This window comes from Neopelma chrysocephalum, unplaced genomic scaffold (assembly GCF_003984885.1).
Source record: "Neopelma chrysocephalum unplaced genomic scaffold, ASM398488v2 Primary Assembly neopelma1_26, whole genome shotgun sequence".
NCBI lineage: Eukaryota > Metazoa > Chordata > Aves > Passeriformes > Pipridae > Neopelma > Neopelma chrysocephalum.
Genome location: NW_020897695.1, coordinates 13,333,909 through 13,350,721, shown reverse-complemented (window position 1 = coordinate 13,350,721; position 16,813 = coordinate 13,333,909). Strand labels below are relative to the sequence as shown.

Genomic DNA, 16,813 nt, shown 5'->3' with positions numbered 1-16,813 from the left:
TTTGGGCTTCAGCAAAGCAGAGAAGTCACCAAAAAGGTCCCTTCAGCAATTTCTGCTCTTAGAATCTGGCCCCTGTCCTGTTGATGGCACCAACGGCAGCCAGGGCCCAGTTACCACTTTATCCTTTGGTCCATGTAACAAAGAAGGCTCTGGGTGATGGAGTCCTGCTCCTGCACAAGCCTTAGGTGTCCCAGTGGTGAGATGAGATACTGGTCTTTACTGCAGATAAAAGAGGTCAGGACAGAAGGATCAGGTCTCTGATGAATTGCATGCTAAAGGAAATCCACATTCTGCCAGTTGCGTGATTATACAATGGGACATGATTTTTTAATGGAGATGGAAACCAGACATTTTGACATGACCGAATTTTGCTCAGGGCTATCTACGTGCTGCTCTCACTGAAATGTCTTGGCCAAATTTGTCCCTGGTTTTAGAAAACACAACTCTGCTGAGGTGTGATGGAGCTGAGTTTGATACTGAGGTGCAGCTGAAGACAAATATTCCATTCTGTCTCCTTTCAGGGCAGGGAGAGGACCCCTGTAAGAAGCTGGTTATGAAATCCTACTGCTGCCCTGTGCCTGTTTGGCTGGCAAGCATGCAGATTTAAAAAACAATGTTTTGGTTCTCCAACTGATCTTTAATTTCAACTCTCTTCTTTTAAGCTTGTCCTGTTGAACACACTCCCTGTGAATAAACTGTTATTGGGGCTTAACCTGTTCTGAGGCTCAAAAAATCTCAATGAATGTTTACCTGTCATGGACATAGAATTGGACTGAAGAAAGAAAGAAAGAAAGAAGGAAATAAAGAAAGAAGGAAATAAAGAAAGAAAGAAAGAAAGAAAGAAAGAAAGAAAGAAAAAGAAAAAAGGAAAGAAAGAAGGAAGGAAGGAAAGAAAAAAAGAAAGAAAGAAGGAAAGGAAGAAAGAAATTATTGAAACGAGTAATCTATAATAACGTTTCAACTCCTGCAATACAAGAGGAGAAAAAAATTACAAAGTCCTTGGACGAGGATCTTCCTGGAAGGAATCATGTCAGAGCAAGTTGATATTTTCTTCCCTTTGGTGATGGTGCTAGCAGGGCTTTGGAAAGCACTGGTGCTCTAAGTACCACAACATTATCATGATATAGTTATGGGTGGAATTTCTTTCCCCTTTTGCTGAATCACCTCTCTGGAAGACTTCAGGTCAAGGCTGAGACTGTGTTGAAAGGGGAACTGTAGTCAGATGCAGGTGAGCTTGATTGAACAGCAGAAGGTAAATATGTCACCTGTATTATCCCTTGGGCCATATTAGATGGAAAGTTAGATTAGGTGATTTAATAATCAAACCTAAAACCAGCTACTACTGAACTAATAGGAGACAGCAAGCTTGTAAGTTAATGTCAAAATGTCAACAATGATGTCTTCCTCAGAGGACTTCAAGAAATATTGGAAAGAGGTTTTAGTCTGGCAAACTAGGTTTCACAAACTCTATGCACATTTGACAATCCCTCTGAAGTCATAACATTTATTCTTGTCTTCTAACTTAGACATGTTTTCGTTGACTATCAGCTTAACATTATCATGCAGTGGGGTTTGCATGTTGTTCCAAGGAAGGAAATAAGGCAAGACCCTTATGACTTCAGGGACGGGAAAGGGAATGATTTGGCAGTATGACTGGGCTCTTCCCCATGCAAGGACTACTGTATAATGGTACTAGCAACAGATCTCACCACCTGCTGTTGGCAATCCTAGTACTCCATAGATAGTTTCATTTAACTGACCTGAGCTAAAGGATCCTACAATAAAGGTACTGGAGAATAGCACCCTTCATTTATCCATTACACTCATTGAACGCTGCCTGCTTCACCTTGCCCAGCATGGCTTTGGTATCCTGTAGAGCTGTATGGAAAGCTTGTATTTCATATGATAGCTTATATGAGCTTGTATCAAGTTCATTTGAGTTATCTCCTGAGAGGTTCCAAAGGCCACTGCTGGGTGGCTAGCTGCCAGACACGGTAGCTAAAGCTAACTAAAGTCACTCTATCTCTTGCAACAAAACTGACTCTACCACCTAATCCCCTCCATCACTGAGCAGCCAGAAACTGAAAATTAAGTTCAGTCTTTTCTCTTTCTGCTAGGCCCAAAATGAAGGTGTAGAAGCAAAAGCTCTCCTGCTCTCCTGTGTAGCAGCCTGTTTACTCCTTATTTGTGAAAGCGTGTTTCTTTGGAGTTTTTCTCGGAAAAATCGAATATGCCAAAAGAGTGTGAAAAAAAGATGGAATCAAGCTTCGTGCAATGAAAGGGGAAGTAATTCTGAGAAACACAGCAATTTAGACATTAAAATATTCTTTCTCCATAAGAGAAAACCCCATCCATTAAAACAGTCATAAAGCCCTCTAAATCAGGCTCAGGTACCTTTTAGGAACATGATTGCCAGTTCAGGAGCTGTTCAATGTGGAGAAGTACAAATGTACCGGTTTTAATCATGATAAATAACTTCTCTTTTATCAAATCATCTCTGCTGGAAATAGTTTCGCTCTGTGCAGTAATGATAATTTGCACACTTATCATTCGGTACCTTCCCAAGACAAGCAGCCAGCCATGGGATGTAATTTAACAACTTATCAACCACAGGTTCATCCAGCCCTTTCCAGCCAAAAGGGCATTTCACACTATTTAAGAGGCTTCACCATATATTGCCATCAATTTAAGATTTTACCAGCCCCTAGTCATTAAAATTTTCCACTCAGCACTTCACTTTATAACCCGGGGATGTAGCTGCTGAACAGTGCCAGCAGGCCCATGGAATTATCTGCTTTGTGCAGGTGATGGGATAATTACCAAAAGAATGCAAATCACTAACTGACTATCAAAGGACACAATCATGATTAACTGTACTTGTCACGTACAGAGCATGGTAGAGGGGGAAAATAAGGAGTATCTGTGGCATACTATCCCCTTCCTTGTGTGTATTCTGATGGAAGTCTCTCTCCAGGGTTTTGTCTGTTGAGTGCTCAGAGGGGTGGGGTCTGGCACTCAGTGTTTTGGACGTTGTCTCCAGTGAATCTGCAGCTGACAGGCAAGGAATGTTGGAGAGGTCACTCTTCTGCAAACCTCTGCGATCTGGAAGAACCCTGGCTTCAAGGTCAGACTGTGTCTTCATGACTGGTGCAAAGGTGTGCCTATGTTATTAAAGCCAGGAACACGGGAGCTGTGTTCAGGTAGGAGTGGTCAGTTGTTTTGGTCCTAGTGAGGAACTGGCTGGTGGTGGGCACAGGAGAGCACTTCTCTGTATTTAAGGTACAGCGCTTTGAGTGAGCTGACCTTGTGTTTGGGATCCCCTCTCTGATGAAAATACCTGCTTGTTGGTGTGCAATTTCTTTTTGGATGACAGGTTCAAGCAAAATGAGGTTAGAGGAATGACTGAATGGGACTTACCCACCTGAAAAAGGTTTTCTCCATCCCAAAATTCTACAGCAATTACCCTGGGCTCCCATTATAGTCAGGATACACAAAACTAATGTAGTCTTGGGTCTTCCCCTGCTTTTTCTCAACTAGGTCATGGTACCCTAAACTGTGTTGTTTTTCCCCTTTTCCTATAAATAGAGACAGGGTGAGCAGCTTAGCGACAGAATTCTGCATTGCAATGTGAATAGTGGGAGGAGTCCTACTTGCTCCCATTGGCATAGGTTTTATGAGGCTGGAGACCATCCCTGGCCTTTGTAGAAGCCTTCTTCTGACAACTCCACTGCCTCTTACTGGTCCTGCTATTGTTATCTCAAAAAGAAGCACCAGTGGAGTGCTTTCTGGTCTCCTGACAGACACAGTCATGCCCAGTGCTCTCCAGCTGGCCATTGGAGCTGTAGCAAATTTCCCAAAAGCCTGCTAACACCTCACTGCACCATCCTCAGATTCCTAACTGCACCCCCTACTCCTCCCAGGAACCACATTGCTCATGGCTGGTTCTTTCCTCTTCCTTCCCACTCACATCTCTGCTTGGATGGGGAGACTGGAGAAGTAGTGACAGCATTCATAGATATCAGCACAGTGGATGAGGCTTTTCTGCTGGCTGCCTCAAAGCTCACAGGAATCTAAGGTGTCTGCCCACTTGGCAAACCTGGCTGAACCTGACCAGCCAGACCTGAAGTTGTTTGGGGAATTGATCTGCAAGTCTCGTTTCATCAGGAAGCCATCATTTATTTAAAGCTTTGTTTCATTTAAATAGAAGTATTTTCTCTCCTTTGGCTACTTCTTGCTTTTAAAAGGTCTTTCAGACTGGAAGAAAAAGCATATAATCCCATCCATAAATGGTTCAGCATCCATTTTAAAATGCTAAAGAATTTGAAGAGCTCATCTGCTTCTACTCCAAGTGGAATAGAAGATCCTACTTGGGGATTTGAACATAAGATCTACAGCACAAGAACCAGAAGTCAAAGACCTGGACCAGCCTTTTACAGGCTGTGTTGACCTAAAAGGAGAGAGGAGGGACAGGAAAAGGTAGGGGATGTAGAATAGGATGGAGAGAAGAAATAATCACATTAAAATGACTTCTAGATGTACTTTTTCCAGTAATTTTTAATGCTGGGGTGACTTTTGAGCAGATTGTTTTGCATGGTAACTCAGCCAGAACTGCAATAGCAAAAGCTCACAGTGCAGCACAATGTAATTTAAAAAAAAAATTTGCAGGATTCCTAAGCCTTCTACAACCTCTGTGGTGTGGGAAGGCATGCAGAACTGGGGGCTGAACTGCCTGCTGTCACACAGCACCCACATCTCTGGACTCCCCGGTGCCTCTTTTAGTCATCACATAATTTTTTTTCACTGTCCACCTCACTTCTTTTAAGGTTTTGCTGCCTCACATGTAGGCAGTGCCTTGTGTTTTTCTGGTTGGGTACAAGCTCTAGCAATCAGGTTGGGGGTGAGTGAGAGGGTTGGCCATGCTCCAGCAGTTTGACATTGGTACCACACCAATGTGCTGGTTCGGTACCATCTGACCGTGTACTGCTGTTGCCTTCTGCCTTTCTCACTGGAAGATGATCTGACATTGTTTGGAAAGTACCTTTTATTTTTTTGCCAGTTAATGAAGTCACCTGCCACTGAGTTGGTAAAATGCCACTCTACTGCTCGAGAAAGGAGGAACCCACTACCAACTGTAATGAATATACTCCTGGGTTTACACCTGTGTAAACATGAGGAGAAAGAGGCCAGGCTTGGCGTGAAGGGGCTGGGAGAAGATTTGTAGCTCAGAGAAGACTTTAAAAAGATGGTGTGGAGAATAGTGCTCTGCCTCTGCCTTTGCAGCCAGGATCATTATCTCTCATTGCCATAACTTTGGGGTAGGTTGCTTGTGTCTGTGTAGCTGTTTATCTTTCAGGTGGCTTACAGGTGCTGTACAGGATCAGAATTAAAGTCTGCTTGTATAAGGTAATAGGGAGGCAACATTAACTTGAAAAAAAACCAGCTTCTCAATCAGATGACTCTGATATGCCATTTTATTAAAAGGCAGAGATTGGTCAGGGAATTTTTTTGAGCCAGAATCCAGATTTACAAATGCTTTTTGCTTGAGAAGGAGGCTAGGCTTTAAGAAGATATCCCTTCTTGCTTGGTTTGGTAACGTCAGGGCAGGGTTTTCACCAACACCAGGTGCTTGGCATCATGCAGGAAGCTGCTGAAGGCTAGAGTCTCTGTTTTACAGAAGCTAGTGGGTATTTTTGAAGTCTGATGTCTTCTGAAAATATGTCTGGGTTGTTCTTCAGCAAGATATGGAGACCTGAGGATGTCACTAGAGCATGTGCAAGAAGGCTCTTCCCCCAGCACAACTTCCCCTCTCTGGGCTGCAACTTCAGAGGCTCTCCCAGTACTTTTTGTCCACCCATGTAAGTGAGGAAGTTGTTCACAGGCTCTCAGTCCTGGCCTGTATTTAGGATTTCTGGAGGGGATTCCTGATGACTACAGTTATCAGTGTTAATGACTTGGACAGGGCATGTGTATTTTTTTCCAGATGTCCTGCAGGAAACCTAAGGAGTCCATTTTCTTGTAACTGTCAGCCTCCTGAGAGTGCTGTTAGGATGCATATACCTGCTCTGCTCCTGAGTGAGCACAGCACAGGTCATTCCCTGCCACCTGCTCTGCATTTAGTGTCCACTGAATACCTTTGTACGTCCAGTTGATGAGAGACTCGTCTGTGCAGTTGGCAGCGCTCATCCACACAGCCTGTGGTAACTCAGCAGAGCAAACGCCTCTGCATGAGGTCCAGGGCTGTACCAGCACACCACCTTCTGTGGGTGGCAGCTGTGTGAGGAAAGGCTACCCTGACAGGGCACGTAAAGACATCTTTGTTCAATAAAACCCAACAGTTGCTGGCAATTAGCGAATAAGGGAACTTCGCAAGCCAGGGGCTGCAACCAATTCTCCATGTTTAATAGCTGCCAGTGGGCCCAGTCTACATGAATTTAACACCTTTTTTAACCCATTCATAATTATGGTCTTTGCAACATCCTGTGGTGATGCTTGCATATTTATTTGTTTTAAACTTGATGTCTGGACATATAGTTGGATGACCATTTCCCTTCCTGCCAAAGCCACTTGGTTGCAACCTCATTTCTTCAAAGAGGGCTCTGATGCAGCACCATAAATCATTATGGTCAGAAAATACTCTTTTGAATCCCATAGTATTCTTTCAAAGCTCTGGACTGTATGTGGTCTTTTAAATACAAAATGTAAGCCTAAATATTGAAGGGTATTTTCCCTTCCCCTCCCCCTCCAAGTGGTCTGGAAAGGAGCATATTGTCCTTGGATTGTTTGCTGGAGTTCAGTAGCTGTCATTTGTTTAGCTTCCCCTCCACCTCCAAGACTGATGATATCCTGGAAGACAGAAGGGGGATGGGGTTTGGATGGGCTGGGGCAAGTGGAGTGAGGTTTTGAAATTGCTAGCAGTGATGTTTTCACATCCAAAACATCTCTCTTCTCTCATTTCTTGACTGTATTGTGCTCATTTATTATTTTCTTTGACCAGAGGCCAACAAACAGCAAGTAACACATATATATTTTGCAGAACAAAACTAGGGAGTGGTTGCTGGTATAGGGCAGATGCAGTCTTAGAGAATGATTAAGGTGTCTGTGTTCACCCTACATGATAGAAGGGGAAGAATCAACACTGCAATCACTGTTCAGAAACCATCTGAAACAAGTGCAAACCTTCCAACCCTTAAAAAAGAAAGTGAAAATGAATCTGAGCAACTTTAAATTTGGCAAATATTTTTGAAGATCTGAAACAAAGTACTACAGGGTGCTCAGGATGGAGCAAACTGTGGTTCATCATCCAGAGATTTTGGTAAAAGACTGAAATTCACTGGACTCCGTGCTCCTGAATGTGTTGAAAGATTAAGAGCCTCATCCTATGATACTTGGAGACAGTGGAACTTTTGACTTGGTCAAACAAAGGTCATCAATAAATAACAGACTTAGGTTTCTAATAAAGCAGATGTGCTGTCCTACAAGGTATGGGCAAAACACCTCTGTCTAATCAAGCAGATCCTGTTGTTCTGGCAAGATGTCAAAGCTCATGTCTCCAGGGAATACCCATTTCCTTGCCTCAGGAAAGCAGTCTCCCAGCAACCGTGGCTGCCCACGAGAATATCCATTTGCAGCAGGCATGAAAGTCATTATCTACTACAACCATCCCACCACAGTGAATCCACATTTTATTTCTACATAATTCATCTGCTGTACACCCTTTTAAACCAATGAAGGAGGCCATGAAACTTGCCCTTGCACGGATAGAGCACAGCAAAGTGAGCAGCTCAGGCAAGCTGGGCAGGGAACGCCATAGCTGCCTGCCATTTCCAAAAAGGAGAAAATTCCTTTTCTCTCATATGCCATGCTGGACCCTGATGGTAGTGGACTATTAATAGCTGCAGGTCACTCCAGGAGAACGCATGAGGAGGGTGATATGTACAGCATACACACGGGTTTGCATGACAAGGGATGCGGCAGTTAGTCAGCCAGAGGTTGGCTTCACCTGGGTCTCAGTTTCTGATCTCACAATCTTTGTCCTCATGAACATGTGTGCTTGGAATAGGCTGTACCAGCGGTTTCAGTCCCTTTGGGGTTTCAACCTTGAGTTGTTCAAACCTGCAGACACGAACTGTTCAAAACTGTCTTTAGCTATTTGTTAAACCAAGAAAGGGAAAAGAAAGAAATGTCACCATCCTGACATGCAGCCCAGTGCATGAGTTTGTCCTGAAGAGAGCTGTCTATACATTTGTCTCTACATCAGAGAATCTAAGTTATTTTAGTTGTTGAATTACTTCTTATGCCAAGGAAAACAAATCAAAGGGCTCCACACCCAGCACTGATTTTGTATAGTGGTGTCATGAATGTGGACTGAGTTTAACAAAACAGATCTTTATTGTGCTTATCGCTTATCTGGCAATATCTAGATTAATATTGAAGGTGACAGGCCATATAATCCATAAAAGACAAATGATACATCCCCACAGTCTCATCAAAATGAAACTTCCCTGTACAATGAGTAGAGTAGCATAGACAGGCAGTAAAAGTGAATATGTCTCTCTGATAGTTAGAAAACAAAGCCCTTCCTCACCTCCCTTTTAATAGCAGTGGCTCTGAAAATGGCATTAGTTTTACTGTTGTCCTTAAGGCTAAAAGGAGAGGCACATGTGACTCTTTGGTCTTTCAATTAAAATGAACTTCACTGCAAATCGTTTGTTCTTTTGTTGTCTTGCCAACTGGGTGGCTTCAGGACCTTGAATAATACATGTGCAGCATTGTACAGTAATTGTTCCCCACCCTCAAAAATTCACAGATTATGAATTCATAGACTGTTTGTGCAGCTGATGGTGGCTTTGAGCTTCTCCATAGCTAGGGAAGACCAAACCCAGTGCAGATTGCATGTATACACCTTCAGTGAATCTGGATTTTATATTTATCCTTAGCCTGAGATAACAAAAAATACATCAACATCAAGCCCACTACAAAGGGTACATCATGACAGCAGGATGTGAAGCCCAGATTTATTCTGGGTATCCTTAAATGAAGGGAAATCTAACTGAGGTGACTAGTTCAAGAACATCCCCTGAGCTACAATACCTACAGCCAGTGCAAGTGAGACCACTCCAGAAGCAATGAGAATGGGATGCATCACCCTGCAGGACCTCTTTTTCTATCTTGGGAGAAAAAAATAGAGCTCTTAGCATGAGCAGTCAGTAATACAAAGTACAGGTAATGCATTGAGTTGACATGTACCAAGGCCTATGTGTCTGAAAGTGTTCAGGTCCTGCCAGAGAGGACTATAGAGCTTGAAGTGTCGAAGTAGCTGTTGTTGTATTGCTAGGACTGCTCAGACCCGGGTGGAAGAGTAGCCTTGCAGCTGGAGGTGGGAAGAAAAGAGGGAAAACAATGAGGTAAAGGCAGAGGAGCAATTAGGAATAATGAAGGTGAGTAAAGGAAGGAGAAAATGCAAGAAAAGCTAGAACAAAGAAGCTGAAAAGGACACAACACAGCAGTAAGAGCACTTTATAGCAGTGTACATATCTGCAAACCTGCTCTGAGCAGTTCGTTTATTCCTCTCTCAGCAGAATGCACCGGTGCTTCAGTTCCTCACTGTGGAGTGGCTCTAATGAATGCTCTTCTGTAGTCTCCTAAACACCTCCCATGGCTTATGCAGGGTACGCTAACATGTTTGTAAGCTTTGCTTAGCAGTGAATAGATCTGCCCTAACTTCAAAATACATCAGTGGAATGTAGCCTCAGGACCCCCTGTATCTTAAACACATCCCTGGTGGCAAGCCAGATTTCACTGTACACAAAACAATGCTGCTTTCCTTTTTTAGGGCACTGCCTTCACATTCACCTAGAGGAGTTGCAGCCACCTACAGCACATCAGCCAGATGTGAGCCCACAAGGAACAGAGGTGTTTTTGTCACAGGTGCGTGTGTCCCTGCACATCGTGGGTGTAGGTGTCAGCCTCTGCACTGAAAAGAATTTATATTTTTACTCTTCTTTTAAAAGGATGTTACTCTCTGAGAAAATTTCAGTGCCTGGGGGCAAAAGGAAAGGATTGTTTTGGTTATTTTGAATTGAGCATTGTCTCTTTGCATGTCATGGTACTCCAGTTTCCCACTTGTGGGCTCTTTGCCTGCATGCTGGTGCCTTTCAGCAGACCTTCCCGGTAGTCATTCATTTCATTCATTCATGGCTAGGCTACACGAACGAAGATTTAGGAAGGCTTTATCCACGTTTGTTACAAGCACGCTGGTGGCTAATGAGGCCAGTACGAGATAGACATATCCAATTGCAAAAGGCACAGCAGAAAGACTCCTTAGGTGGTATATTCTGCAAGGCACGATTCTTTCTGCGTTGTCTTTTCTCCTCAAGAGTGATCCTGAGTGCGTTCTCAAAGGCATCAGCAGTGTTATAGATGGTGTGTCTCCAGACCTACCGATTTGAGGCCAGAGTAGACCAGTTATGGTGATCAATATGGCCGAGGCTGGGATGTTGTTTCAGGGAGTCCTTGAATCTTTTCTTCGGGGCTCCTCTCTTGTGGCAGCCGGTGGCAAGTTCACCATAAAGCAGGATCTTAGGGAGGTGGTGGTCCTTCATCCTTGAGACGTGCCCTGCCCAGCACAGCTGTGTTCTCAGCAACATGGCCTCAATACTTGTGACTGCTGCTTGTTCTAGAACAGATGTATTGGTCACATAATTCTGACCAGTGGATGTTTAGGATTGTACGGAGGCAGCGTTGATGGAAGCGTCCTAGGAGACGCAGGTGGTGGCGGTAGATGACCCATGATTCAGAACCATATAAGAGAGTAGACAGCACTATGGCTCAGTAAACACTGATCTTGGTAGTAGTGCAATAGTGAAAAGGATTAGTGATGTCTTTCAGAGCGTTTGAAAGTTGACAGAGTATTTCTCTCTCTGAAACAATGAAGTTATGCCTGTGCGGAGGTCCTGAAGACCTTGGCAGGTATTCGTGGTACAAAAATTGGACAGAAGTCTCAATCCTAAATTTCATTCCACAGGATGAACACAGGTGCTCCATGAAGGATTCCTTTAGGATGGATTTTGCACATGAAGGAGTAAATTTTGCACAGAGAAACTGATCTCTGCTGCCGCTGAGCACTGGGCATGAGTGAGGTGTGAGAAGGAATGGTACTGGGTGACCTGCAACCTGTCTGCTCTTGGCTGCTTGACAGCCCTCAAGGGTCACTGCCTCTGTAGTGTAGTTTGGAGCAACCCTGGGTCACATCTTGAGTGAAGGGAGACAGGAATCTCCTCTTCAATTCCTTCACTTCTCTAGTGCTCAGAACTGAGTCCCAGAGGTCTGAGGATTTGAAGAAACCATCACCCATTCCCAACCTCATAAATCCACATGGTTACTGATTTTAGGAAAGCTGCTGATGAGTATTTGTGATAGGAGGTGGTGACTTCAGAATGAAGATTTGCTTATGCAGAGTATCTGAGGAAACCTTAATCTGAATTAACAAAATATGTGAATTGAGAGTGGATTATCAATGTCACATAAATGGATGGATTCTTTAAGTTCTTTTCTTCAGAATTAAAATTATAGTAACTTGTTTCAGTATAATTATGAAAGAGAATGTTACAGGTATGTAATGAAATATAACATACTGACCATAAAAGTTAGTCCCGGTTATTTTTTTGTGTGTCTCCCAGCAGGGGAGATTAGAATACAGCCCTGAATTTTTTTTTAGCAGGAAACTTGTATTGTCTCTACTGCAGATTTTAATAACTCATTCTGATAATGTAGGAATCTGTTTTTATTATGATTGTACTATTTTTAATATTAGGATATGGAATCTCTGAGTAAGCAATTAATTAATCCTCACCATGTCCCTGTGAGATTGGTAAAGGGTTTGTAGCAACTGCTTTGCTATGTCTGCTTTTAATGTGGAATACAGCAAGGCAAAGCAGTACTACAAGATATGGGAGGGAAGATGAAAATCAAATCTTATTGAATGCATGCAAGAAAAAAATGTCACTACCCAGCTCAGAATTTGGTCATGCCACCATGATGTACTTGCAAGAAAATATCAGGGGAGATTTAGTGATTAGGGCATCTGTTTTATGTCTAATCAAATCCACAGCACATGTAAGGCTACCACACACACTGCACTGTGGTGAGAACTTGCTTAATAGCGGGGTGTAAATATCATAAAAATAATTGTAAGTATGAAAAAATAATTTATCTGATTTCCTTTTATTTGTAAATAGAATATATCTATTTAAATTGCATTTCTTAAAAAAAAAAAAAAGAAAGAAAATTAAAGGAAAAAAACCTCTGAGAAGATGATTGCTGTCTGAAGGCTCACTGTCCCTTGTCATAGCCTGCACCGGTGTTGCAGTGCAAAGTGTTGCAGTGCAAAGTGTTACTCCTCACAATCCCTTTTTTCCATACAGGCAGCTTCTTTCTTTTCCTCAGCAGAAGGTTTATTTTGTACTCAATGCTAACTCTCATGTTTGTCTTACTTCTTTGAATGAGCACAAGCACTGTGCTTTTGTTCTTCTCCTTTTCCAGTGCCTTTTTGCTGATTTTCTCTGCATGTATCTGAAAGGTCAGGAAAACAAATCAATATGGAAAAGGACCTCCTGCCCCTTTTAACCTAACCTATAGGAGCAAGGGAAGGGAAATTGTCAATTACATGAAAGTGGACTTTAAATATACTTGAAAAAAGCACAGTGGAAATGAGAGTTTGGAAGGACAGGTGTCAACGAGACCGATCTCTGCAGTTACAGGATGCCTTTATGAACTCACAGTCTTCTCCTCTATGACAGTATATACAGGCAGATCCACAGAGCTAAAACACACTCCATGGAGAGGCACTGTAACAGGGAATGGTCCTCTCATTTCAGCATTACTGACTGCAAAGGTCTCTGCAAGGGAGGCACTGGGAGCTGGACTGAGACTCCCCCCCAGTGGTTTGAGGGCTAGCAAATGCTGATTGCTATCTTCTACTGCCTGGGTTTGCTTCACTACTTTCTGGTTACCACTATCTTATTTCCAGTCCTCAAGGTGACCTGCTGCTTATTCTGCAGACAACCCCTGTGCACATTGCAGAACAGCAGGAAGCAGGAGAGAGGCTTCATATCTGCATAGCAACTAGACTTCTGCTGCACCATCACTGGTGCAGTGAGGCCTATAATGGAGTTTTTGTCTAAACTGAAGCCTGAATACTACAGACAAGTTTACTAATCATGGCTTCTGTTTCCAACATCCAGCCTCAAACATTCAGCTGAGAGTCTTCCATTAGGAGAGCAGTTCCATAACCTCCTTGGCAGTTAGTGGAGAGGAGATAGTGTCTTATGTTAGATGCTAAAAATCCAGGCCTTAATTACTTAAATTATTTCAGCCTTTAAACATCTGCCTTTGAATTTAGATTTGATTGATCTATCAGGTCCAAGACCCTTGAACACCCAGCTAAGGCACCCCTCAGCCTCATCCCAGATGTTTAAGAACAACTTTTCACTTACTCCTTATTTGGCAAATACCACAGTGTGGAAAAGGGGCTAATTGCTCTGTCCTCCTTCCAGCATCAAGGTCAGCAAATAGAGAATCACAGAGAGCAAAGTGAGCCACCCCTTTAAATCACAGAGTTGGAGTTTTAAACAGCAGCCATCCGACCTGAATAAGCAGCGACATTTTTTGCACAAGTATCAGTGGAAGGGTTCTGCATCCCTTCCCCCCACCCACTAGCTGTCTGCTTCATTTCTATTCTCTCTTTCATGTTACATTTTTCTTACTGAATCAGCAGTAGCGATCAAACCCTTCCTTCTTGCATATGTCTACACAAATAACCCTCTTTCAGGGGAAAACAACAGTGCCCGTGTGTCCCAGAAAGCTCAGCGTTTGTGCTGCTGAGTGTAGGATGGTGGTGCTCCTACTGAACACTGGTAGAGTGTCAGTTGCCAGAGAAGAGAGACAGAAGCAGGGGACAGAAACAATGATGTATATTACCTCTTTCTGAAGTCATCTGTTTTTCTACTGAAAATGCTTCATTAAAAGCTTTTTAAGGATAATGTTCATACTTTGTTTGCAGTAAAAGCCTTTTGCAAAAACCAGCTGTTAGAAAAAGAACGTTCTTTTCCAGATGCTAAAAGCCGAAGCCCACATAGTAGATGTTTTTCAGTCTTCACTTTTCTTCCTGCTTTCTGCCCTGCACCAATCCTTTACACTTTGGGCCCATTACAGCTCTTCAACTGACTGCACAATGCTGATGGCAGAGCCAGGGTGAAGATGGACGATGCTGGTATGTTGCACCTTCCATTTTGAAATGTCTCGTGGATAAGCTGTTAACATCTGCTGTAAGTTTGCTGTGCCTCTGGGTACAGTTTTCATACAAAGATCAAACTCTAGGACTCAGAAAACCAAAACCAAGCAAGGTTTTGAGGTTGTTGGGTGAAATTTTTATACTCAAATGCTCTGTGTTGTCAGAAAAGTGAGCCTGAGATTTATATCCTCAGAAATGAAAACTGAAATTGGTCCATTAGTCTGAGCAGAGAGCAATTTACCTGCAAATGCCTTTACTCTAAATGAGAACATGGACACTTTACCGGGCAGAAGTAATAGACTTTGAGATAAGATGGGACCATGAGTCTAGCTTCCTGTGCAGCTCCAGGCAGCTCTGCTTCTCTTTCAGGCCTTTGGAAGGCTTCAAAAGGCTGATAATAAAGAATTATTAACATGAAGGCCCCTTACATTGCTGGATCATAGACACTTTAATAAGCCCTCACTATAGAGGGGGGCCAGATTTTCATCCCAGTGATATAAACTTGTAGCAGTGGATTTTAGTGAATTTTAGTGGAATTCCTCTAGAAAAATCCATGTATAATGGAAATGAAACATTTTTAAAGCAATATATTTTTATACTGGTTAGCTGCCCCATCCTTCAGCCTATAAAATTGTTTGCGATTCTCATGTTGGCTTGATAGGCTGGGCAGAAAGACATCTAATTAATCACTATTCACATTGTTACAGGAATTTTCTTCTTGCAGTCTGATGTACCTCAGAAAATGACACTGAACAGCTCAGAATATCTCTGAGGTGACGGTATGGTCACCCATCTGTATCTCGCCTGGAAGCATTTTGCAGACCTTTTGAGGCTTAGTTGCTCAAAACATCTTAAAATTATGTTTCACATGAACTTGTGCTCATCTTTATCTCTCAGTAGAGACAGCAGTGCTGAAGCAGTAATCCCCCCTGGGACTCCCTACCTAATGTATTCTCTAAGTGATCAAGACATTTTGCTTACCTTCTCATCCACAAAAAGAGAAGTATGTGTCTTACTAAGATTTGAACAATGAAAATCAGAGCAAAGGGCTGTAATGAAATAGATTGATGAAGAAAAGCCCAGGTAATTAACATGTAAAAGTTAATTGTTGCAGACATTACATGTGGACTGAGCTGTTTTATCCACACACAAGCTTGGCTGTTTGCTGGAATATGGCAGGGTACACTGAGCACGATGGGCTTACTCAGCATGCTTCACACCACAGCTATGCATTCATTCTGATGATCAGATAATTCCCATCACTCCATGATGTACTGTGTACTGAAGTGCTTGTGCTATGACATAGACCTGAGCATCCCACCACTAAACTATAATAGCAATGATGAAAAATCATCTTCTTAGGGAAATGATCGTCCCCCTGTACTTGGCACTGGTGAGGCCACACTTCAAATACTGTGTACAGTTTTGGACCCCTCACTACAAGAAAGACATTGAGGTACTGGAGAGTATCCAGAGAAGGGCAACGAAGCTGGTGAAGGGTCTGGAGCACAAATTTAATGAGGACTGATTGAGGGAGCTGGGATTGTTCAGCCTGCAGGAAAGAAGGCTCAAGAGGGCCCCTTATTGCTCTCTGCAAATATCTGAAGGGAGGTTGCAGCAAGGTGGGGGTCAGTCTCTTCTTCCCAGTAACAATCTACTGGACAAGAGAAAATGGCCACAAGTTGTGCCAGGGGAAGTTTAGATTGGATATTAGGAAAAATTTCTTCATGGAAAGGGTTGTCAAGCATTGGAATAGGCTGCCCAAGGAAGTGGTTGAGTCATCAACGATGGAGACATTTAAAAGATGTGTGGATGTGGTGATTATGAACATGGTGGACCTGATAGTGTTAGGTTAATGGTTGGACTCAATGATCTTAGAGGTCTTTTCCAATCTAAATGGTTCGATCTTTCCTCTTCTTCTATTTTGATTCTTACTCTGCTGAAAATTTGGCACCATATTCCAGAAGCTAATCAAGGCCTTGTCTACTGTACTTTACTCCAATTTCCCTTTAGAAAAAAGCTGTCAAGAGCAACCTGCCAGGGAAGACGTAATATTATGCTGAAATCACATGCAAGGTGAGCCTGTAGAATTGAGATTCTGATAGCTTGTGTTTTTGATTTAAGGCTTTAGCTTAAGCCACCAACAGTATATTCTTTGCGTATGTGTGCGTGCATAATACAATTGTGTTTTTACTGCCCACAAATTCGTACATAAAATTAGACAGAGCAATCTGTCACTGCCGGTAAGTTTGGATTCAGGAAACAGATGTGCCTGTATCTCGCAATGTCCTCAGATCTCTAAAAGAGAGAAACTGCAAAGATCCAGAAGAGAAACTACTTAAAAGTGGATCTCCATTATTTCCAAAGAAGGCGTGAACAAATATAGACATTTACTCTGCAATTCTACATGGTAGTTTCTAATCTGCAGTATAATTGCACTTGCTCATATCATAACAAAGAATCCTGAAAATTTTATATGTGGTCAGCAAACCTCAGCCATCTTCTTCTGTGAAATCCTTGAAA

General features: G+C 42.7%; 1 long non-coding RNA gene across 3 annotated transcripts; it reads left to right on the top strand.

Annotated features, from left to right (window-relative positions):
• Positions 1–1,682: 1,682 nt before the first annotated feature.
• On the top strand, positions 1,683–15,146 carry LOC113964193. Of its 3 annotated transcripts, none has more exons than XR_003533091.1 (6): positions 1,683–1,786; positions 3,041–3,200; positions 9,579–9,668; positions 9,833–9,954; positions 14,212–14,269; positions 14,998–15,146. It is a non-coding gene; the product is annotated as an uncharacterized LOC113964193 (long non-coding RNA). The 3 variants fall into 3 exon arrangements; XR_003533090.1 differs by having other exon boundaries at positions 9,576–9,668; XR_003533092.1 differs by lacking the exon at positions 9,579–9,668.
• The last annotated feature ends 1,667 nt before the right edge of the window (positions 15,147–16,813 follow it).